Here is a 26734-nt window from a genome sequence, read left to right as displayed (position 1 = left end):
AAAGCAAGAGAATAAGACAAAGTCCTAGACAGACTAAGAAAGAAAAACATTGTATAAATTAAAGACTGATTTTGGTATTCAAAACAAGCCACTGCAAATCACTTTGCTGTCTAAACAGCTACAATAACACACAAATGGCACTGTACACCTCACACACAGAGTTCTATGTAACCCCACGGCTGTTCTCTGAGGTAACTACGTTTAGGCTCACTCACTGAACTCATTCTCTGGATCTGGGGTCTCACAACTATCATGAAATCTGGAGAACTTCAAACACTCCTGCCAACAGGACATGAAAAGTAGAACTTTCGTTTGCTGACTCTTTGCCTTTTTTTCTACCTCATCTCAATGGCACAGCTCATTCCTCTCATCTGCCATGTATCATATACTCTATTCCAGTGGCTCTCAAAATGTGGACCCTGGACCAGCAATATCAGCGTCACCTGGGAACTTTAGAGTACAGATTTCTGGGGCCCCAGCTCAGACCTACTGAATCAGAAAACTCACAGTGGGGGCCAGCAATGTGTTATAACAGGCCATCCACATGACTCCGATGCTCATTTAAATTTGAGAATCACTAAGTTATTTAGTGAAAATCAATTTGCCCCAAACCAATTCTCCAAATGGCCAACTTACTGAAAATCAGTTCTACTGGATGATCAGTATGTCAAATGAAAATTTGAAAATTAAAAAAAAAAATGAAAACTTGACATTTTAAAAAATATATCTGCATATCCCATGTCCAAAAACAAACAAGGAAACCCACAGTAATTTGTATACTTTTAAAAAGTTTGATTTAACAGGTATAAAGAGAATATTCCATTTTGGGTTACCAATAATGAAATACATAATTTAAAGAAGTATACATTTATATAGTGGAGAATTAACCTTACCCAAAGGGAGCTCTGGTCTTTTCCCTGGGCTTCTGGAAGGCCACTCCAGGCCTTGGAAATCTCCAGGCCCTTGGAGTATCCTGCCAGACAGGAGTGTCCTTGTTTGGCCTGGCCAATGTCAGTCTAACAACATGATTTATTATGGGGGGTTGCACCATACTATATCAGTTCTGGCCTCCAGAAACTGAGAATTAAAGGTATTAGCCTGACCTGTAGGAGAGGCAGGGGACAAAAGGTCAAACACATGGGCAATCTATAACTGAGCCTCAAATAAACTCTGAACACCAAAAGTTTGGGTGAGTGTCCCTGGTTGGCAGTCCTCTGTGCATTTTATCACTTAGCGTGGCCAGGAGGAGATATACTATGACTCCAAAGGGGGAGGATGGCTAGCAGCTCTGTATGTGGTCCACTTCTGGATTCTGTTCAATGTGTCTTTCCTTGTCTAATTCCAATTTGTATCCTTTCCCTGCAAAAAGTCAGTAAGTATAAAACATTTCAGCGAGTTTTGGGAGACTTCCTAGTGAATTATTGAATATGAGAATAATTTTAGGAATCCCTCAAACTTGCAATTGATGTCAGAAGTGATAAAAGTCTTATGGAAACTATCCCTTCAAATTCTGCAGCTTAGCTAACTTCATAGAGATAAAACAAAAAAGTAAGGGGGGGGGAATCTTACTCTTATGTATGGTAATATTTTAGTATACACTATATTTTTTAAGTTTAGAAAAGTGATGTTTTTGTTTGACCAAAGTATTAATAATATTCACGTCTTAGAATTTTTATGGTGATAAATTTGTTTTTGATCCTCACAGCTCTATATATTTTAATTTAATATATATTGAATGGTGGTTTTTTTGTTTGGTTTTTATTTTTGAGAGGGGAGAGGCAGAGAAGGAGAGACAGAGAGAGAGAGAGAGAGAGAGAGAGAATTCCTAGCAGGCCCATGCCCGGCATAGAGCCCAAGGCGGGACTCAATCTCATGACCCTGAGATCACAACCTGGGCAGAAACCAAGAGTCAGACACTCACCAACTGAGCCACCCAGGCACCCCTGACTGGCAGTATTAATTGGTGGCCCATTATTCTTTCCAGAGATCCTCATTTCTCTCTCCACTAGAGAGCTCTGAATTTTCATAATGAATAGAATTCTCTGTTAGCTTATAGTTAAAATTTTAATTGTTAGAAATAGAAAATTATGGCTCTCTTTTGATTTGAGAAATCTTCTAAAGGCATTTTAAATGCTTAAAATTTGAAAAAAAAAAACACTCAAAATATCCTAAAGACATTAGGCGTTATGTAACGGGTAACATACTCAATTATATTTGCTATATTAAATAGCAAACATTTAGAATATTTTACTTTCAGGAATTTACTTTATCATGAATAAATGAAACCTGACATTCCTTTAGAAGTTGAATGGTCAATATGGTATATTTGGCAATGTGGATAGGTAGTGAACTGATATGGCTTAATGGTGTTGCCACTGGGATTTAAGGTACTATATGATTGGTTAAGAAAAATGGATCTGAAATCACATAACCCTTGGTTTGGTGAACCACAGTGATTAAAGGCAAATGTGTAATCAAACTATTCTGGGTTTGATTACACACACTGGCAAGTTACTGGGACAAACATGTAACCTCTCTCTGACTCTTTTCTTATCTAAAAAATGGGGCCAAAAATTGTACCCACTTTATGAATGTGTTTGAAATGTAGATGACAGTACATGTATGCAGTATATTTTACAGTGCCTGTATATGGTAAAGTCTTAATGAAACTTACATACTGGAATAATGATGAAATACAATTAAGTTTTCATGTATTCTTTAGTTAAAAGCAGTGATACATTGGGAATACTATCCTCTGGGTTTTTTTATTTTTTTTTATTTTTTTTTAATCAAGGGTAGCAATAGTTTAAAAAGGGCTCTCAGAAAATTGATTTTAATGCAAATGGATTCTGCTTATGCGTTTTGTAAAAGATCTAAAATCAAAACCAGGGGTGTCTGGCTCACACAGAGAATGCAACGCTTGATCTCAGGATCATGAGTTCAAGTCCCACATTGGGCATGGAGCCTACTTAAAAACATAAATCAATAAATCAATAAAATTTCAAAACTAAAAAGCACAGGTCACAATAAAAAAAAAAGACTTTCTATCTGCGTAATTCTGAATTTGTTTCTAGACTTCTTACAGCCACTCTAAAAAAAAAAAAAAACTGGAAAAAATTTCAGTTGTTTCCAATGTGTTTTTTAGTATACAGGTATTTTAATGTTTTATTTTCCCAACACTAACTTCTTTTTTCAGATCTTCCAAGTTGTAATTGCACTTGAAATGGTGACCAGCTGCTCTCTATCAACTCCACTGTTGACAGAAAGGACTCAAACTGCAGAAGAATTTTTTGGGTTAACGAAATGCAAAAAGTTCCTGACAACAAAGGTTAAATAAAAGAAAAGGCCACCAGGGGAGTTTTCTGCATCTACTTTCTTTGGGGTCTTTCAAAAGCAATCATAGCAAAGGTGGCATAGAACAGGCATCCTCAACCAGTGAGCTACTGAACTTGAAGCCTGGCTTGGTAGAGTCAGAATGAGAATACAACCCCTTAAATCATGTACATATATCATTGTACATGTTTGTACACACAATAAAGGAACACCAAATTTATCACTGTGGTTATGTTCGAGGGTATGACTATTTTTTTTAAGATTTTATTTGTTCATGAAAGACACACAGAGAGATGCAGAGACGTAAGCAGAGGGAGAAGCAGGCTTTCTGCAGAGGGTCTGATACAGGACTCACCCCAAGACCCCAGGATCAGGACCTGAGCTCAAGGCAGGTAGGTGCTCAACTAGTGAGCCACCAAGGTGCCTCATAAGGTATGACTATTGAGGGAAGGAAAAGACTATGAATTTTACTTTACTTACATAGTATCATTTGGATCACTACAACAAATATGTGTCACCTGTGTATTTCTAACAAGTGCCTTTTGAAAACTTTTAGTTTTAATGTTCAGGACTGTGCAGAAAGACACATCTGATTCAAATCCTGGGTTCATAACCTATAGTCAAGTGGCAATTTGCCTTGGCTAATTTCTCTGAACCTCAGTCCCTTTATCTATAATACAGAGACAATACAAACCTCAGAGTTGTCTTGAGATTTAGATATGATTATGCTTAATGGCGGGCATAGTACCTGGCACATAGTAGATGCTTAATAAATAGAAGCTATTGTTCTAATCCAAGCTGTGTCTCTTTGATCCCATCTGGAACAAGAGCAAGGAAACAGCCCCTCCTCTGCCCTCTGCCCATCTGTTCCTTTAGGAAATACTTTCCTAATGACTGACCCACTCAAAATCCCTGTCTGGCTACAGGACTTGACTTTAACCACATACTCCTATACCCTACTTTAAGGACTGACCACATCATAAAAACCATCACCACCATTTCCATAAAAACACAACTTCCATTCTGATATCATATCATATAGTCTTAGGAACTTAATGTCATAAATTTTAAACATAATTTTAAAAAGTTACAATATCAGTTAATTAGAAGAAAAAAGGGAACTATTAAATCAAGGTCTATGTTTTGGGTTTAATAAACTTACAAGACACCTCAATTAGAAGAAGTCTCACTGGATACCACCAAAGTAAGGAAGAGCCCAGTCATTTATCAGCTTGTGAGGCTTGTGAAATGTCAAGAGAGCCTGTGAAACAATGTCAAGAGAGTTTCTGGAGTCCACAGTGAAGGACAAAATGTCCTTTGGTGGCAAAAGAAGTGATAGGACCATAGGTGCTATCTTTTAGCATTGAATCCTGAAAAGGTAAACTCCATGAAAGTGGGCACCATATCTTCCTCCTCACTGTGGAGCCCCTGGACCCTAGCACTGCATGCATGCAATAAATATAGATGAATGAATGAATGATGAACCAACATGCTCTTCAAAAATTCAGATGATGATGTAGCTTCAGATGACATCCAGCTGTTCCACAGTGTTCTGAACAGAAATAATGAATCTGACATAGGAAGAGAATTTTTGCATATGAGGTGTTTTAGGTAAGTAGCTACAGTTAAACAGAAAGAAGCTAAGTAAAAATTAGTGCAAAGCTAGACATTTAGAAAAAAGTAGGAACATATGGCAATGCCCTCTATCAAGCCACAACATTCTGCCAAAGCATGAGATAAGGTTCTGCTTAGAAATATGGAAGCACTGTGCAGATTCTTCCTTGGTTCACGCTGTTTTTGTCTTTGGGAGAGCCTTTGCCAGGCTGCGATTTACAGTTGTCACAGCTCATTCTTGGTTGATAATGTGCTGCTGCCCCACAAATCTTTCTAATTGAAAATCCAGTTTGTAAGAACACAATCCACTTGAAGTGCCAACCACAGAGAGAATTGTTGATTTACAGTGTGTCATTCCTCCTGTATTTCACACAGAAATGACACAAATTGAGTCTTAAAATCACAGGACATGAATTAAGTTTCTTTGGGTCATGTTAGTTGTCATGCAGTCACAAATAAACTACAACCCAGTTCAGGTTGGTACATTATGCCACAAAACTGACCAACGGAAATTCTACATCTTCAAAGATGAGAACACCAATAGACTTTTTTTTTAAAAGCACTTATAAGTTGGTAAATAATGATCTTTTCACCTGGTAAACTACATTTAACTTTGGAGTTGCACTGGACATGGGCAAGATGTACAGTGAACTCCCTTTTATCAGAAATCTAGGTGTTTTAATGAATGAAATAACTGCATTGTGTGGGGTACATCAACCCTTATCTTTTATGAGATAAATTCAAACTAACATGCATAAGGAAGTTATGAAAAAGAGCAACTTGTAATGATAGCAGCAGATCTAGCCTGATCCCCTCCATCTTTTATATGTGCAGGATTATTTATTAGTAATGTTTACAGTGGCCATGTGGCATTACAGAGATCTGAGCTAACTTCTGAGTCAACAAAGATTACATTTTGCTCAATTTAGTATTAATGGTGATTATCTTTTATTGCATTTTGGCTATACCTCACATATAGAATGGGTGGCAAATCTCAGTTAATGAGACTGTTTAATTAACCACAATTGCCCATTTCCCTGGCATTAAAGACAGAAGGGTCCTGACCACAGTTGAACTGGACTATTTACCTTCTTTATCTCGCAAATGTAAAAACAATCCAATCTGGAGAGCTTAATGGCCTGAAAGAGTGGGGATGTTTGGTTGGAGGGTTTTTCCCCCAATACATTTGTAGCTGTTTTAATTCTTCCTCCAACAGTACAGTAAAATCTCAGAGAATAAAATATCAAGACAAACGAAAACAGCAATTACATTACTATACATATAATTAAGCAGCAAAAATTATTTCTCAACTACCAGTTTTCCCTCATCTTAACCATATAAAGAAAAGTTCACCTTACATGCTAAAAACTGTGAAACATATTGGTTTTCCCCAACATCTTCAAATATGTAACTTGTTTATTCAAAGAATCTAGCTGTATTTCACAGCTTTGCTCTTGGCACAGTTGCTTCTTAAATTAACTACATAGTGATAATGAGCCCTTCAAAACCAGCATGATTATGGTTTATCCTATTTCTCTTTAGAATTCTCCTCCTCCAGGATGTGGCCAGATTTCAGCTACTTGAGTCTTTTGGGGAATGGAACAGAAAAAGGACACAAATCAAGTTGTTTTTTATTTAGCTAAAGATACAGTAGATGGGAAGGCCAGAAACTGTTGCCCACCATGAAGTCAGGCTATGCATGAGTTGTATTTATCCTTATCCATTGTTACATACTCTGGAAAACAGAAGATGGAATCCACACACCTGGCTTTAGCCTTGGGTCACCCTCTTGAATCTCTTTCTTGGCTTTTGCTCATTCCTCTGGTGTTTCTGTCACCTTTTAGTCTATGGCTATATTCCTTGGGTATGGGATTTCAATACTTTACTACCCACCATGTAAAAAAGTCTATTCTTTCAGATATTTAGGGATGACACTTTCTCTTCCTTATTGAATATATTTGATAACCATTATTGAATCAATCTTTTCACATAGAGACCATGTGTTCTGTCCTCATAGGACACAACTGTGCCTTTCAAAATCTACTAAGGATGCACTGACTAAAACCAAACTTGAATTTCCTGCACTTTGACAGCTGTCCTAACAGAATTTGGAGCCCATGTCGAGAAGTGACCGAGCAGATGTGATACACAGTCCGCACGAATCAGGGGAAGTTAGCTATGAAGAAGGCAAGTTTCAGAGGACAGTAGTATCAGGAAAGCCTGAAGAGAAAAAATAAGAGGGGGAGCAACTGCAGAGGCCAAGTGAGGGATTCTGTGTCGATTACAATATGATAAGCCTTCAGGGAAGATTCTGTACAACACAGAAGAGGCTCTTATAGTGTTTATCAAAGCCACGCTGGGTGTGTTGTAAACATCACAGCTAAAATTCTAGCTTCTCTTATGTAAATGGAATACTGAAACTAGAAGGTACTGTAGAGATCACTGGCCCCTCACTACTCAGAGATGAGAATCTCAGGCCCACCGCATACTTACTGGATGGAAGGTACATTTTAACAAAAGTTCTAGGTGACCCACATGCATATTACAAGTTGAGAGGCACAACTATGGTCAGTCCTCCACCCCTTGTTGCACTCCTTGCATACCTGAATATTCAAAGAGATGAGACATCCAATATTTTAAACAAGAATACAAAGTATTAGTAATACTTCCAGAATACTGAATTATAATTGCCCCCCTTATCTGATAACTTTCTCCCCTTGGTCCTAGTAGAATTTCAGTAAATTCATTCTGCTGCTTAACAGCCTTTCTGATATATGGTCACTGCTCAAGTCTCTCCTCTTAGAAAGAGCGCCTAATCCAAATTATCTGATACATAAAATGTTAGCACTAGAGGTCAAGGCTAGAAATCATATAGTCTGGGCAGAAGACCCAAGTCCAAATCCCAGCAAGGTTGGACCGGTTGCCACATCTTGGTGGATGGGAGGAGAGGTTACTCCCTGGGAAATAAAAGTTTAGACTCATAGTTTCAAGAATAAGGCCTCCGGAAGAGTAAATTGTCATATGTTCTTGGATGGTAAGCAGTGGTAGCAGCCTTCAGGTAAACCTATCATGCCACCTTCTTTTCCCCAATTACTCTGGTTGACTTTCTCTGGGTCATCTCCTTCTTAGCACATTTTCTTGAAGAGGAATTTCATGTGGCTATCATGGAGCTGCTATGGACACAAACCCCTCATACTCATGGCACCTAGGTGGCTCAATGGTTGAGCATCTGCCTTTGGCCTGGGTTGTGATCCTGGGGTCCTGAAATTGAGTCCCACATCAGGCTCCCTGCAGGGAGCCTGCTTCTCCCTCTGCATAGGTCTCTGCTTCTCTCTGTGTCTCTCATGAATGAATAAATAAAGTCTTAAAAAAAAAAAACTCAGACCCATTTCCATGGAATTCAAAAACCAGAAGCTTTTAAGGAGTCTCCATTTGTCATAAAGAATGACAGGGTACTGTCACCTTGCCCTGCACAATCTGGTATCAGTAGTGGCTGCCTGGAGCCTTGGTGAGGGCTAGGAGGCCATATCTAGACTCAACTGAGAGTGCTTGGGATCTTGTTATTATGTCTATTGTGGGTATAAAAAGGGAAAAGGAGCAGAAGCACTAGTCCTGCGCCATAAAGTATGCATATGTACAAGCACCAAAACACACTGTGTCTTAGAATTCATTACTTCATCACATAAAATCTGTTACCTCTTTTCTACAGAGGACTTTTTGGAAGAATGTTGAAGATAATAATGTGGAGTTGCCTTATCATTTACTATGCTTCTCTTTAAAAACTTAGAGTAAGTTAATGACCACTATTAAAATTTGAATCCAAAATTTCAGCAGTTCTTTTATTCTTAATGTTCTCTCTTAATATCTTTCTCTTCAGTGTGCTACCATTAAATAAGGTGTGATAAGGTGTGTACAACTACAGATACAGGTACCTAGCCCTGCTGTGGAATCTCTCTCCAATCTTTCATTTTTTTCATCAGGTTGGGTTGACAGTTGTGAGTCAGGCAATCCATGCTGAAGCCACTCTCCCATTATTTGGCTATACACAGATGAGGGCAAGAACCCTAGCTAACACACTGCTTCTTCTAACTCCATTAGTTGCTAAGCAACCAATTCACTGGAACCTTCCTGATCCAAGGCAGAACAAGCCAGTTTAATACAAAGTGTTTGGGTTGTCACATATGTTCAAGTTCACTCCTTCTGCAAACACATTTGATACTCCATCCATGCAGGCTACATGCAAAGTCTCCTTATCTTACAGAATGGCAAAAAATAATAGTTTAGGAATAGTCCTCAAGAGTTCTAATAATTATCAAAAAAGTAACTAAAGAACTTCTATGAAAATTTATATGTGCATATGTATAATTTTTTAAGTGATATAAATGATTTGATATGGAAATCTCTCTTATCACTTTGGAGTCAAACGCCTCTAAATGAGAAGAATGCTGGTAATTCAATCTTTCAGGAATCCAGGCATGCAGGCCCCAAATCCAATCAACATCAGATGGGCTAATTAAAAGCAATTGATTGAACAAGCAGCTGGATCATCCCAGTGTGGACAATTCATTTTCAATCAGTTTTTTTATAAAAATGATAAGCAGAATCAGGGCATAGCTATAGATCCCAGCAATTCTTTACATCAATTCATCCGATTCACATGATCAGCTGTTTTGCCCCTCTTTTAGAGACCATCTGTCTTGGCTCAATATTCAATTTCTAAAGGTTTAAAACTTTCATCAGCTTTATTATCCTTCAAACATGCGTTCTTGTTCTTTCAGATGAAGCTAAGGTTGACTGTATCACTGTGATTAAATAAGCATGAGTGAAATTGTGATTTTAAATAAAACAGCAATGAAAGTTACAATTTTAAAAAGCACAAAAAATGTGGCAGAAAAAGTGAAACTCTTTCAACACACACTTGAAACAAATACACATAAAGAGCTTAGCACAATGGCAGCATAAAATAAATGATTTTTAAAAAGTTAGCTATTATTTTATGTTGCAAATATTTTCCTAGCTTCATCATATTTATATTCAGGAGAAGTGAATCAGTTTAAATGAAGGAGTAAAATGCAGCCCAGAGTTCACCATTCATTCACTATAATGAAAACACTGTACTACCGGCACAATAATGAAAATAACAGTCATCCTATCTGAAATGTTAATGACTTCTCTGGCACTGATGCGAACAATTTTAAAAGGGAATGTGACAATGATTCTTCAAAGGCTCTCAGCTTTCTATTTAAAAAGGAAATAACATTTGACCACACCACTATTAGCTAGTACTTCACATTGAACTGACAAAGGGAATTTGATTTTTTAATGAATGTGTTCAGTTTCAAAAGGAAATTATGAAACCATTTTAATTCTCTAAAAAAGCAAAAAAATAAAAATCCACACACCTTTTGGGGCTCACAAGGCCCTATCCCACAGGACTTTGAAAGTCAGCCTCCTAGTTATTCCACTACTGCAGTTTCTATACCAGGCATATGTATAGCTGTTCCTTGTCAACCAGGCAATTAATTAATGCTTATCGTATGTCCACCAAGTGTGAGGCCATGTAATAGACTGTCTATAAAACGTCAGATGGAGTGCTTAATTTGGCTTTGCTGAATGTCAAGGCCATCATTAATGGTGCTATTTTTTTCTGGCTAAATTTAAAAGCTGTTTCACGAGGCCTCTTCTTGGTGGATATTAACTAAATGACTAATCATCAGATACAAGTTGCAGAATGCCAACATCTCCTCATGGACAACAGTTAGGACTTAGGTGAGAAGTTGAGCACATTTTCAACTGTGGGTGATTTTTGTCATTTCAACAGCTGCTTGGAACTACATCTGTTTGTAGGTTATTTTAAAAGTCACCACTGCCTAAAGAAAAGTCTATTGTAGCATTTTAGGTCCCTCTTCTGAACCAGATTCTGGTATTTTTAGTTACAAGTTGAGAGGATGAGATCACATGCTACCACATTAAGTCCCTTACTAATTAGCCAAGGACTCAAAACTTATGAGCAGTCAGGTGTCCAGTTTTCCCTGGCTCCTAATTACCTAGTGGCTTTAGTGATATGTTTTATGTAAGACTAGGCCAGCTGGTTCCTAGAAAACAGCAAAATGTCTGCTAGGTCACAAGTCTCTTGGACTCAGCACTAAATCCCCTTTTCAGTAGGACATATCCACTAAGAACCTAAGAAGTTCTACGTTAGGGAGTTGATATAATCATCACTCTCTCGGGTTTTGTTTTTTTTTTTTTAAGATTTTATTTATTTATTCATGAGACACAGAGAGAGAGGCAGAGACATGGGCAGAGGGAGAAGCAGGCTCCCTGTGGGGAACCTGATGTGGAATTCAATCCCCATACTCTGGGATCATGCCCTGAGCCAAAGGAAGATGCTCAACCGCTGAGCCACCCAGGAGTCCCACTCTCTTGGCTTTTAATCCAATATCAGGATCAGTAATGCCATATTCTTATGCATGGGAAGAAACCAGAGTTTAGTGCCCCAGTATCTCCAAGCATCCTTCTGCTCCCCATCCCCACACCAGCAATTTACAGAGAGATCTGTATGGATAAAGACAAAAGACAGTTATCCATATCTGTATGGATAACTGTCAAAAGATGACAGTTCAATAAAGATCATTTTTACTTGTGTAAGTTAAAACAGGTATAAGTTTTGTGTTTACAACTCTATGAACCCAGGCATCCTTATCACTACTGAATAAATATGATCCAAAACCTTCAGGGGAGGGGAGCACCTGGGTGGCTCACTGCTTGAGTGTCTGCCTTTGGCTCAGGTCGTGATCCCTGGGTCCTGGGATCAAGTTCTGCATCAGGCTCCCAGAGGGAGCCTGCTTCTCCCTTTGCCCATGTCTCTGCCTCTCTCTCTGTATGTCTCATGAATAAATGAGTAAAATATTTGAAAACAACAACAATGAAACCTCAGAGGGGAAAGAGCTGTGACTGACTGGGCTTAAAATTCCTCACAGTTAAAAAAAAAAGAAATGGTGGCTTTTTGTCTTTATTTTTTTTTTATCATGCCTTTAGCATAGATAAAAGCTAAAGTCTTACTTTCCGACAAAGTGGTATTTACACAAAACCTGAAAAAGGCAAAGGAGTCAGTCATATAGTTACCCAGGAGAGTAATGCAGGCAGATGAAATACCTGTGCAAAGGCCCTGAGGTGAGAGCTTGACAGGAATGTCTGAGGAATACCAAGGAGGCCAGTGTGATTGGAGTGAAGGCAGGCAGGGCAAAAGTCATATGAGGGAGGCCTGATGGGATAGAATCAGGTAAACAAGTAACACTGGCTTTTACTCTGAGTGAAAGTAGAAGTCATCAAGGGGGCTGAGCAGAAGTGATATAATCTGACTCACATTTTCATTAAGATCACTGGGGCTGCAGTATTGAAATAGAGTCCAAGAGTTCAAGGATTGAAGTAGGATGATAAAGTAAGAGGGTATTGCAAAACCTCAGGCAAAAGATGAGAGGCTTCCACTAGGTGGTAGTAGGAGAAGTGGCTGGAGTCTGAATATTTTTTGAAAGTAGAGCCGTGGGACTTGCTGCCAATCTGGATGCAAAAGAAAGGTGTCAGGAATTACTGGGTGGTTTGGGGTCTGCATCAACTACAGAGTTGCCACTAACTGAAATGGAGAACATTGTGTAATGAGCAGGTCTATGGGAGGAAAAGGGGAGTTTGGTTTGGACACATTCGGTTTGTGATACCTCTTTAAAAAAAAAAAGATTTATTAATTTATTTTAGATAGGGTGACAGAGAGCTGGGAGAGGCAGGAGAGGGAGAGAAATCCTTAAGCAGACTCCCCACTGAGGACAGAGCCTGATGTGGGGCTTGATGTAGGACTCAATCCCAGAACCCTGAGATCATGATCTGAGCTGAAGTCAAGAGTCAGAGGCTTAGCCGACTGAGTCCCCTCAAGTGACTGAGCTGCTCCCAGGAGCCCCTGAGATAACCTCTTAAACATCCATGATGTTCATCAATGATGAACGGGTCATTGGATACACCCATTCTGCATTTTAGGAGAAGGCCCAGTTTGGAGATACAAATTTAGGAGTCATCATCTGTGATGATTAATTTTGCCAATTTGACTAGACCATGAGGTTCCCCAATATTTGGTCAAATATTACCCTGTGTGTATCTGTGAAGGTGTCTCTGCATGCGATTTAACATCTGAATAGACAGACTGAGTAAAGCAGATTGCTCTTTCCAATGGGGGTGGACCTCCTATGATTAGTTAATGGCTTGGATAGAATTAAAAGGCTCAAAAGGAGAGGATTCTCTTTGCCTGGCTGCCCTCAAGCTAAAATATTGACTTTTTCATGCCTTTAGCCACAAACTGAAACACTGGCTCTTCCTGGGTCTCAGGCTTGCAGTTTTAGACTGAAACTGTTCCCTTGGTTCCCCTGTCTCCAGCTGCTGACTGCATAAATCTTGGGACTTCTTAGCTTCTACAGTTGCATAAGTCAATTCCTTATAATAAAACTCTTTCCCTACAAATAAAATCCTAGTGTCCCACTGGTTCTGTTTCTATGGGGTGTCCTAATACATCATTTTGGGTATTACATATATCTATGTGTAGCCAGGTAAAGCCATGAGACAGTATGAGATTATCACAAAAGCTGGTACAGACAGAAGTACAAAAACTGAATCCAGGCCTCTCATTTTAAGAAGTTAAGGATACGAGGTAAAACCAGAAAAGAATATTGAGAAGTAGCAACTAGTAAGTGGAGATAATCCTGGAAAACCCAAAAGCCAAGTGAAGAACGTGTTTCAGGGGCATCTGGGTGGTTCAGTGGTTGAGCACCTGCCTTTGGCTCAAGTCATGATGATCCCAGGATCCTGGAATGGAGTCCTGCATCAGGCTCCCCAGAGGGAGACTGTTTCTCCCTCAGCCTATCTCTCTGCCTCTCTATGTCTCTCATGAATAAATAAAATCTTAAAAAAAAAAAAAAAGGATGTGTTTCAAAACACAGGAAGTAATTAAGCTGATGATGAGTTGGAAAAACAAAGGACTGAAAGTTGATTATTGGATTTGGTTTTATTTTATTTACAATTTTTGTATCTATGCTCATAAGTGAGATATGGATCTTGTTTCTTTTGCTGCCCTTGAATTTTGGCAGTTGAATTACGCTAGCTTTATAAGTGACGGGTGGCTTTCCATTTTCTTCCAGACTTTAGAAAAAGTTTCTATAATATGGGAAGTAACTGTTAAGTAGAGTTGGTAGTATAAGCAAGTAAAAGATCTGGGCCCATTGCCTTTCTGAGGAGGTATGTGGCTACTTTTTGATGACTACCCCAGTTTCTTATATTTTCTTATCCTTCGGTTCAATTTTGGTAATTAATATTTTTGTAGAAACTCATTCATCACGGTGCTGAAGTGTATTGGTATAAAGTTTCTATTCTTCTAGGGACGCCTGGGTGGCTCAGCGGTTTAGCACCTGCCTTTGACTCAGGGTGTGGTCCTAGAGTCCCAGAGGATAGAGTCCCACATCGGGCTCCCTGCATGGAGCCTGGTTCTCCCTCTGCCTGTGTCTCTCTCTCTCTCTGTGTCTCTCATGAATAAATAAATAAAACTTTAAAAAACAAAGTTTCTATTCTTCTAATAATCACTTTTCCTTTCTACACCTCTAAATACCACGTTTCATTTTTTATATCAAGAAACCTTTCATTTCTTATATATTGCCTCCTCATTTCTTTAAAATTTTTGAATACATTTGGCCAAAGTTTATCTAAGTAATTCATATTTTTCAAAAATAGTTTTAAAATATTTGTTAATTTTTTTTCTATTTCATGAATACCTGCTTTTATCCTTCCTTCCAGCTGTTTTATTAGCATTTGTTTTATAATTCTTATGTTTGGAGTTGAAAGCATAGTTCATTATTCTGTATCTTTCCTATTTTTAAATGGATGCATCAAGCCTTGGAGAGGACACTGATGAATTGCCCAGATCCCTCTTTAAAAAAGAATTTGTAGGGATCCCTGGGTGGCGCAGCGGTTTGGCGCCTGCCTTTGGCCCGGGGCGCGATCCTGGAGACCCGGGATCGAATCCCACGTCGGGCTCCCGGTGCATGGAGCCTGCTTCTCCCTCTGCCTGTGTCTCTGCCTCTCTCTCTCTCTGTGTGACTATCATAAATAAATAAAAATTAAAAAAAAAAAAAAGAATTTGTAGTTCTGGCTGCTGGGAGAGCAGAGGATGGCCTCAGTCATTGAGTGCCTTGTCCAAGGTCATGACCTTTCCCTGGGTAGCCACCATCTAATGACTGATAGGTCGGTACAAGAATATAAAGTCCTGGCCACCTCGGCCCCACACGAACAGGCATTTCAGCCCCAGAATTGCCTGCAAAGTCAGCTGAGACTATTGTTGGGTTTACATCAAAGAAGAACTTCTCCTCCTAAATCCTGCTTTCTTCATCTCCATTGGTGGGTTCTGATTCCAAGGGATCTTCAAACTAAACTGTCTGAGAGTCTTCTTCCCAAGGAACACAAACTGCAAAAAGGCTACAACTGTCCTTCTTCAATTCCATATGAAGAGCAATGCATTAATTGGTATTTAAATATTTTGTCATTTGGACATTCATTTTTCCCTTAACTCATGAATTCAGAAGAGTGCTTTAAAAAAAAAAAAATTCAAGTGTATGGGAGGTAAGACTATTAACTGTTCCTGATTCCTGGTTTCAGTGAGTTCCTTATGGCCTACTCACTCTGTGGTCAGAATGATTTATTTAACTATAGTTTTTATAACTGTTTCATGTGCATGGAAAATATGTGTGGTCCAGATTCTCTTTTTAAATTTTTATTATTATTTTTAATATACATGATCTGACAGTTTCAGAGAGAAGAGTATTAAAAATCTCTAGGACTGAGGATTTCTTGGCTTCTCTCTATAATCCTATTATTTTCCTAACATATTTTGAATCTTTATAGTAAGTGGATATAGGTCCATCACTATTGCCTTCTTGATAGATTTGATACTTTGATCAGCACAGAATACCACTTTTCCTTCCTTCTAATTCTGTTCAATGGGAATTCTAGTTTGTGTCATATTAATATCATTACACATACTTTGTTAGTGTCTAACATATTTTTCTGGGATGTTTCTTATAAAGAAAATATACTTAGATTCCTATTTTAAATAAATCTGAGTTTGTTTGGATGGATGGCCTTTCAATGGATGACATCGAACAGTTTACACATATTGTGATTACTAAATTATTTGGTCTAATTCCTGCCATCTTATGTTGTGATATTTTTCATACCATTTTTTTTTCTTTTTTCCCTTGGACATATGTGGCAATGAAAAAGTTCTCTTCATCTAATATGAATTACACTTACTATAAAATCTCTTTCTGATTGCCTTAATAACCATTTCCAGACTATCATAGTGTCATACATTTGTTGAGTCTGTTGATGATTCTATATTAATTAAGGGAATGTGACATTATAATCTTAGATAGTTACATAACAGATAAAGCCCAAATTCCCATGGCTTTACTCATAACAGTCCAGTGTGTGTATTCCTCATTGAGCAACCATCCACATGTTATTTAGAGTCCAGGCTCCTCTCATCTTAGGACTCTGTTCTAGGAGTTTCTGTTTGGCTTATAGATGAGCAAAAAGACTGAGGAGCAGCAACATCTGCTCATAACCACTTCATCTATTCACACTCTCTCGACAAGAACTAGTCACATGACCCAACTAAGATACAAGCAGTATTGGGAAATGAAGTCCCTAGCTGAGTAGACACTTCCAAGCAAGAACTCCAGAAGGGAAGCATAAATAACTGAGGATCAGCTGGCTCTCTCAGCCACATTCCTGTTTCTATGCCTTCCTGAATTATTTGGTTTGTCTATCACTACTTCTACATCAGAAAAATCTGGCCCCTTTGCATGACACAATTCATTTCTCTAAGCTATGTTCTCTCCCACCTAATCCTTGCATGAATCCTAGCCTTCTGTCTTATGTGTGGAATAATAGGTTCCATCAGCACCCCCTCCAGAATGGAACGCTGCCAGCAAACCTTTACCTGTAAATAAGCAGACCAGCTACTCACCTAATGATGAGGGCATTCCGTCTATTGGACTAAGCCTTGGATAAGAACCTTGGGAATCAGAAACCTTCAGCTAGAATTAGCTTTGCCATCTGTCTCTGAGCTCAAGTAAAATCTTTTAGACACAACCAGCTTGACTCTGCTTATTAATCCCCTAAATCCTAACCACATTGCATAGGATAATCCATGAGGACATACCCAGGATTCTCTTTTCTTGAAACTAACATCTGTAAACTGAAATGTTAAATTTGTTCCCCCAATTATAGTTATATCCTCTTCAAGAACCAGAAGCCATTCTAACTCACTCTGACACTGAGCATTCAGCAGAGTAGGAGGTAGATGAGCAAAGGGTGGAGAACTTTGGCCTTTAAGGCTGCATCCCTTATTAGCTATGTGACCTTGGCCAGGTTACCTTACCTCCCTAGGTCTCAGTTTCCATTAGCACAAGCACAAAATGAAGGTACCTATCTCAGAGAACTGTTGCATAGATTTAATGACAAAATGTAGATTATCTGGCTTGCCATAGGCACTCAATCAAAATTTGCCAGACCAATAAATAAATTCTTTTCCTTCAAACCTGAGGAGTGCCCATGAAGTCATTTCTAATTTTAGATGCAAATCTTTTTCTTTCTTTTCTTTCTTTCTTTCTTTCTTTCTTTCTTTCTTTCTTTCTTTCTTTCTTTCTTTCTCTTTCTTTTTTCTTTTCTTTTCTTTTCTTTCTTTTCTTTTTTTTTAGAGAGTGGGAAAAAGAGAGAGCAGGGAGGGGCTGAAAGAGAGGGTGAGAGAGAATCTTGAGCAGCCTCCATGACCAGTGTGGAGCCAGACACAGGCCTCAAACTCATGACCCTGAGATCATGACCTGAGCCACAATAAAGAGTCAGACACTTAACCAACTGAGCTACCTGGGCACCCCCTAGGTGAAAATTTCTAATTAATTTCTTCTTGCCTTGTAGTTCCATACACTGATATAGGAGCACTTCAATGAATAAACATTATTCACCACCCACTTCCCTATTGTTTTATCCTCTAACATACAGGGCTTATCATTTTATTTACTTCTTGCGAATTACACCTATCAGCCTCTACGTTTTATTTTGCTATGTTTTTATGGCCCTTTAATTTCATTTTAAATCCTTTTTGATAGACCACTTACAACATACATGATTTCCCCATAAAAAAGCCAACTCCTATTAATCTAGTGTTGAAACACCAGAAAGTATGTTTATTGCTTTTTTTCCATGGCAACATAAATGAGAATTGAAAATGTATTGGATACCCTAAGGCAAGGAAAAGATTAAATGGTTTTTGAATCCCAAAAGAGATTAAATTTCAGGATGCTTGGGTGGCTCAGTTGGTTAAGTGTCTGCCTTCAGTTCAGGTCATGATCCCAGGGTCCTGGGATTGAACCCTGTGTTGGGCTCCCTGCTCAGCGGGGAGTCTGCTTCTCTCCTCCCCTGGCCAAGCTCACTTTCACTCTCACTCTCAAATAAATAAAATCTCTTTAAAAAAAAGTGACAGATTAAATTTCAACAGAGTAATTTTAGCATTATACATAATTAATCATATTTCTATGCTTTACTATATCAATAATTCATGCTTTATTATAGGTTAATGTTTTATACTTACTGTTTAATATGCACACAATAATCTAAACAATGATCTAAAAAGGATATATTTCTTTCCCTTAACTAAATTTTAAGTAACTATTCCCCAGCCACAATGAAGAGTTGTAATATTTAAATTTAGCTACATTAAAAGTACCAAGATGAAAAAAATGAATCTGAGTATTTTTATGGGAATTGGGTATAAAGACTGCTTCATCTACATTAAGATAGTCCATAGAGTAAAAATGAAAAGACATTTTTCCTATCTAAATACAATATTCAAGAGCATGTTTATTAAATGTTAATTTAATATTATTGGATTTGGCTGCAAAAAATTAAAAATGTTCCACTCTTCTAGCTTATGAATTATAGGCATGTGCTTCTAAGTCTACTCAATAGAAAGCCAAAAGTATACATTTATTGTTTAGAGAGAGACTTTCAAGGGAAATATCAGTGAAAAAGATAAAAAGTGAGAAGGAATGGTGGTACAGAGGAAACCAGAAAGATCCACGCACCAAGTCACAAAGAGCACCAGGTACTGGAAGAGCCAATTACCACTTAGAGTCATCCAGGCCACAGAGAGAAAAATGAGTGACACTTTTGTGTAACAGCTCCACTGTAGGCTCTTTTATAATACATGACCGTGGCTTCTCTGCAACTCTAAGCAAGATGCCACGTTGCTTCCTAGTACACAATACCAGCAAATTCCTATCCACTGAATACCCACTATGCTACACCTGTTAGGAATGTTGCAGATTTAGGAGTAAGAAAGACAAAAAACCTCTGCCCTGATGATGCTTACAAATGGAACACAGAATGCAGGTTTCTTTCCTCTGCTGTGGAATAATGCTTTAATATAATTGCCATGCTCAATCACTTTCTTTCTAAACTTTGGTTTTTGGTTCCCGGCAACCCAAAACAGATTTCTCACTACAATGCTAATTAATTAGTACATGAAAAACCTAGAATGTTCCATATTACATCCCGTGTTCTGGTTTACTATGGTACCACTCTCCAAACTTCTTATTTGATTATGCAAACAGCATTTACATATCTGGAGTAGTAGCCCTATATTTATGTATTTATAAATTATATAGATAGAATGTATACCAATCTGTCATATGCATGATAAAACGAACCCCAAAGCAGAAATAATACTGACAGAAATAAACTGACAGAAATAAAACTGACAGGTAGGGGACACCTGGGTGGCTCAGCAGCTGAGCATCTGCCTTTAGCCCAGGGTGTGATCCCCAGGGTTGGGGATCGAGTCCCATGTTGGGCTCCCTGCATGAAGCCTGCTTCTCCCTCTGCCTGTGTCTCTGCCTCTCTCTATATGGCTCTCATGAATAAATAAATAAATAAATCTTAAAAAAAAAAATTTACAGGCTGTAAATGTTCCCTCACATCCCCAGAGCTCACCTGCACTTTCACGGGTATATAAACCCTACAGGAGAGATCACTGCACTTAATGTTAATCTTTCAGACTTTTAAGCTTTATGACAAACTTAACTAACTCTACCCATTTTGACAAATATTGTCCATGACAAAAGGGGAAGTCATCTAATTCAGTAATTCACAGCAAGTTGCAATGTTGGTTTGATTCCCATAGTTTTCAATGTTCTTCCTTTGCCTCAGTGGGTGATAAACATTTCAGCTCTGGACACACTAAAAAATTAATATAAATTCTGATTGAATGTATTTGTGGAATGCAAATCAAAAGATTGAATAACTTCTTTTTTTAAAAAAAAATATTTTATTTATTTATTTTAGCGTGAGAGAACGTGCACACACCAGCATGGGGATGGGGTTGCTGGAGGAACAGACAGAGACGGACAAACAGACTCTGCACTGAGCGTGGAGCCCACTGCAGGGCTCGATCCCATGACCCATGAGGTCATGACCTGAGCAGAAACAAAGAGCCAGATGCTTAACCAACTGAGCCACTCTAGCACCTCTGAATAACTCAATAAAAATTGTTTGCTGGGGATCCCTGGGTGGCTCAGCAGTTTAGCACCTGCCTTCAGCCCAGGGCATGATCCTGGAGTCCGGGGATCGAGTCCCACATCGGGCTCCCTGCATGGAGGCTGCTTCTCCCTCTGCCTGTGTCTCTGCTTCTCTCTCTGTGTCTCTCACAAATAAATAAATAAAATCTTAAAAAAGAAAACTGTTTACTAAATATTACTTTATCCTTCCACAGACTCAAAAGGCCTTTCTGGGTCTCTCAATATTAGACCTGATATTCATATGTATGTCTGCACATGCACACATCAGGAACTTACTTATCGAAGACAAAAATATGGGATGCCTGGGTCGCTCAGTGGTTGAGCATCTGCCTTTGGTTCAGGTCCTGATCCTGGGATCCAGGATCAAGTCCTGTATCAGGCTCCCAGCAGGGAGCCCACTTCTCCTGCCTGCCTGTGTCTCTCTGCCTCTCTCTCTCTGGGTCTCTCATGAATAAATAAATAAAATCTTTAAAAAAGAAAAATTCTACAGAGCATAAGAATAACTATTTTTATTCTTTTCTTATCACTGCTATTTATATTTCATAGTACATTCTTTTAATAATATAGTAGAGCAGATAGTATTAATTTCCATTTTACAAACAAACTCAGTAAAAAAACTGAAGTAATTTTACTATGATAATGTGGCAGGTTAACAATTGAGAGATTTCAACAACAAATCCCCCAACACTAGCTCAGGTGTGTTTTCCTCATACCACACTGCAGCGATACCCTGGCTTTTAAAATCTGCTTTACTATAAGGTACAACATCACAAATCTTTTCCTCAGAAAGTACCATGAATGTTACTCCCCACAAGAAAATGTAAAGTTTGGGCAGCCTGGGTGGCTCAGCGGTTTAGCACCGCCTTCAGCCCAGGGCCTGATCCTGGAGACCCGGGATTGAGTCCCATGTCGGGCTCCCTGCATGGAGCCTGCTTCTCCCTCTGCCTGTGTCTCTGCCTCTCTTTCTGTGTCTCTCATGAATAAATAAATAAAAATCTTTAAAAAAAAAAAAAAAAAAAGAAAGGAAATGTAAAGTTTATTTCAAGAGCACTTTATTACCTTTCACTTATTTAAAGGCCAGGGGGTTAAGTACCCTTTTCTCAAGATATCACACATCATGGGATTTCCACCGTTAAAAGTTACAAAACTCACCAACCACACACCACTTGAGGACACAGCGATCTCTTATTATTTATAAGGCATAACTATAACAATAATTATGTTTTCTACACTAATATGCCAAATCCATCTGACTCTTCTGCCATTTTGCTTGAGATAAAGGAACCCAATTACTTCTTACACGACGGTTTCTACAATGTAGTTTAATTGTTCTTCAAATCTGAGAACTACAAACAGGGGGTTATTTCCCCAACAGGATCACACAGCACCTAGGAGGCCAGGGTGACAGAAAGGATGGTAAGCAAAACCACATCTGAAAAAAAAGGAAAAAAATCAAGAAAAAATTCACTTTAGCTAGCTACAAGTAAGATTCTTATATTAGGGGATCCTTGGGTGGATCTGTGGTTGAGCATCTGCCTTTGGCTCGGTCATGATCCTGGAGTTCAAGGATCGAGTCCCGCACTGGACTCCCTGCATGGAGCCTACTTCTCCCTCTGCCTGTGTCTCTGCCTCTCTCTTTCTCTCTCTCGTGAATAAATAAATAAAACCTTTAAAAAGAAATATTCTTATATTAGTCTCCTATTGTTGCTGTGATAAATTACCACAAACTTAGTGGCTTAAAACAACACAATATCTATTATCTTATAGTCTGGAAGTCAGAAGTCTGGAATGGGCTTTCCTGGAAAAATCAAGGTTTCAGCAGGCTTTGTTCCTTGTGGAAGCTCCAGGAGAAGCTGTCTCCTTCTGTACTCCAGCTTCTACAGGCTATGGCACCTCTTGCCTCATAGCCCCTGCCTTCAAAGCCAGCAATTATGTCACTTCAATCTCTGCTTCCATTGTCACATCTCCTCTGACTCTTCTGACTTGTTCTTCCATTTTTAGGAACCCTCACGATTACATGGGGCCCATCTGTATAACCCAGGATAACTTCCCACCTTGGGGTCCTGCAGGTACACATCTACAGAGTCCCTGTTCCATGTGAAGGAATGTTCACAGGTTCCTGGGATTAGGATGTGGATGCTACTGGGGCCATTATTCTGCTTAGCATAATGCTCAGGCAATCTTAAACAAAAAGTTCTCTAAGGTCCACACAGCTTAGTGTCATGGAAAATTTAGCAGGTTTGCAGATTTGTGGACCTACGCTGAGATCTGGACTCTGGCACTGAGCAGTTGAGCAATCTTAAATTATTCAATGTTGAGCAAACTCAATTTCCTTCTCTGTAAGTTGTCATAATATCTACATCTAAGGGTTATTAAACGATTAAAAATAAGGAATGTGAATACACAGAATACTAAGGCTAATAAAGAATTAAAGATGTTAAATGAATGGCAATTTACCTCACTCTCCAAGTTTAGAGTTTGCAGCTTAAATAACAACTATCATGGGGCACCAGGGTGGCTCAGTGGTTGAGTGTCTGCCTTTGGTTCAGGTTGTGATCCTGGGGTCCTGGGATCAAGTCCTATGTCAGGCTCCCTGCAGGGAGCCTGCTTCTCCCTCTGCCTATGTCTCTGCCTCTCTGAGTCTCTTATGAATAAGTAAATAAATAAAATCTTAAAAAAAAAACAACTATCATTTCTTTAGTAAGGAATATGTTCATTTTCTAGCCAATCCTTATACTATTAATATTCTTTTCCACTAAGAAATTGCAAATAATCTTATTTTAACATTTATATGTGAAATGTTAGTTTGCAACAATTCTGATGCTTAATTATAATTCAAGATAAAAGGCTACTCTGGGGGTGCCTGGGTGGCTTACTTGGTTAAGCAACTGACTCTTGATTTTGGCTCAGTTGATGATCTTAGAATGATGAGATCAAACTCCATGTCAGGCTCTGCCTTGGGCATGGAGCCTGCTTGAGATTCTCTCTCTCCCACTCCCCTTCATTGTAAACTTATATGTGTGTGTGTGTGTGTGTGTGTATACACACACACATATATATATGTATGTGTGTGTACATACACAAGTATGCTATATATATATATATATATATATATATAACATACTTCCATGAGTTGGAGCTTTAAAACAGTTAATAAAGGCTTTGAAGTTTATAGCAAAGAAATTCTTTGCCCTCTTAAAGTGTTATTTTTTTCATTCATTATGTAAAAAGGCATAAATTTCTTTTTTATATATATATAGCTTTGAAATTTGCTCCTACCACACATATACTTTGTGATAATTAGTAATTGTCATCACTACTAGAAAGCTTGTCTTGTTCCAACCATTAGGATATAATTCACTGTTTTTTTTCTGGGCGATTTACCACCAAACTTCTTGCAACCAACTTTTGCCTACAATATGAAGATACAGTTTATATTCAACAACCATCTCTTAGAGCACTCAAAGAAAAACATGTCTACCATTCTAAAAAAAATAATTTATTATAAGATCTCTAACACCAATGTAATAGAATCTAATACATATTAGGCTAGACAAGAGGTGAACAACCTAGCAATGAAATCATAGGAATATATATGTTAAACACATCGTGTCCCAACATTGTTCTTCCTATCCTACCCCGATATAATCCCCCATTGGGAATCTCTCATTCACTAACTAGAAGGAGAATCTACTTATAAGCAGCCTGCAGCATATACCAGGTATAAGAGTTAAGGGCCAGAAAATACCTCTACACATTCATAAATACTCACTTTGCATTCTTGGAAAATCTCCAGGAAAGAACGGTAACCTTATTACTCTAAACTTCTTATTGTCCTAAGACTCAGTGAAACTCGTGACTAATTTGCTTGCTGCGTAGAAAAAGAAAAGAAAAAAATGGCCTAATAAGAGATATAAAGGAATATCTCTTTTAATCTTCTAGGTTACTTCTCTTAGATCCAAAAAGATTACTATTTCCTTCTCTAAGTGGCAAGATTTGAAGTTATCTGGATTTTTTTTTCAACATTAGAAACAGAATACACAGCAGAATATTCACAGGTATTTTTTTAAGGAAAACACTTTTGTAGTACATTCTTCATTCATACGCAAAACTGAGGAAAGATGAAGGATAAATTCTACATCTAAGATAACATGATGGTATATCATCAGAAATAATTCAAGGGAACACAGAACTTTACAAGACTCTTAATTATAAAATATTTTGTGATGATTTGAATGATGTTTATAAATGTTTTAACAATATTTGCTGCATCAATCATATGCAAAACCCAGGGCTAAATATTCAGTAAGGGGGAAGGAGGGGTGGGGAGAGAGATTTATGCAAGTCCTGACACCCATCAGCCCTGCTCCACCAGCCATGTGGGAGCCCTCCACAGTCGCTTGTATGGTCACTTCCTGTACTCTCTATCTAATCTCCTGCTGCCATTGCTTCTAATACCTTTCATTTATTGATAATCCTCAATAGGCCAGAAGTATGACCTAAGGTGTCCTACAAATATTTTCCTACGTGTTCACTTTTCTCTTAAAAAACAAACAAACAAACAAAACCAAGGCCCAGGGCTATTCTCTCCCCATAGTCTAGGGAAAAAACCAGTAGTGTGTTTGACCATCTCAGTTTATTTTGCCTTCCTCCATCTGGAGCAGAATAGAAATCCTTATAGGCTGTGCTCTGGAGACACAGCAGCCTATGTGTGAGGCCCTCTGATTGACAACACCCTGGTGTCATCAGAACTGGTACCAAAGCTCTTTCGTGAGGAATGCAAATTACCTCAAAACTCTCATCTCTACATATATTTCTATGCACTAGAATTAAAGTCAAGATATCCCTTTACATACTTTAAAAACCACTCTTAACTCTGAAATGAGGCTTTTTGGGAGGGGTAAGTGTCATCATGACATACAGGCAGCCTTCCTTTCTACTGTTCAACAAGAACTCATTCCATTTCCATCAAGTAAGAAATTCAAAGTGGAAAACAAAGTCTGCTCAAAACAGTAAGCTAGCATCTACAACAACAACAAGGCACACACCCGAATTCCCGTCATAAAATATAAACCATAGGAGCATTTTACTTGCATTCTTATTCCCATAAACAGCCTTCCAAACATTGGAAATTACATCCACAATAATCCTGGATTGTTAATTATAACAGAAGCCATGGCATGGCCAGGAAATCCTAAAGACAGAAAAGTGAAGAGAATTTTGTGCCTGGAGAGCTTGGAGCACATTCAAAGGATTAGAGATTTATATCTCAAAAGTATAGCCTTGGGAAAAACAATTTCAAAATAAAAGCAACACTGAAATCTTAAAACTCAGACAAAACTGGCAAAAATTGTCTTTGCTAAGAAGCCTTAAAACAATGTTGCTTAACAGAATTTTGGTTTAAAAACCAAAACTCTGCTCTCTGCTTGAAAAACAAAAACCACCATCACTACTTGTAAACCATCAATTCACCATTTAGTGTACTTCAGACTCTTGGTTTGCACCTCACATTTATTACCTCATTTAATTTCTACTTCAGTCCCATAAAGTGGCAATTCACCTACTTTCACAATTGGAGGAGAAAATAAAACCTAGAGATACTAAGCCACTTGCCCGAGGACACACGCTGCCAGAAAATACATGAACAAAGCTGTTATAAACCAGATTGGTCTCAGTCTAAAACTGTACTGCCTCTATAATTAATTCTCACATTAAAATGTGGGGTTTTTTTTATTAGAGTGCAAAATACATTCTTTTTCTTGCTCTTAAGTTATATGACTTACATTTTTTAAAGCTGTTTTATGTGAAACTTTTTAAACGTGAAATTAGTAGAGGCAACCAGGGATACCACAGAAGCATGTCAAGGGATGAAGTGCAAACCAGCCTCAAGTTTCGGGTAGTTCCTTTAGCCCTGGTGTGTTCTCAGGGGACAGACTCAGGTAGAGCTCATGGACGGACACACCTCCCATCTGCCAATGGAGGGAAGGGAACAGAACCCATGTACCATGGTGGAAAGCAACATGATGAAACATGGGCTTTCAAAGCACCAGCCTCAGCTCTGCATTGTCGCTCCAAACCACAGGACTTATGGACACCTTCCAACCTCTTCCAGTCAATTTTCC

The 26734-nt window shown here is 38.4% G+C and overlaps 1 protein-coding gene across 8 annotated transcripts in view; it reads right to left on the bottom strand.

The window, feature by feature from the left end:
- The window catches only part of KLHL32 (kelch like family member 32), a 275868-nt gene that overhangs the window by 177281 nt on the left and 71853 nt on the right, over positions 1-26734 (bottom strand). The window lies entirely within an intron of this gene.

The sequence above is a fragment of the Vulpes vulpes genome, chromosome 1 (assembly GCF_048418805.1).
Source record: "Vulpes vulpes isolate BD-2025 chromosome 1, VulVul3, whole genome shotgun sequence".
Taxonomy (NCBI): domain Eukaryota; kingdom Metazoa; phylum Chordata; class Mammalia; order Carnivora; family Canidae; genus Vulpes; species Vulpes vulpes.
This window is presented reverse-complemented; position numbering and strand designations above follow the sequence as displayed.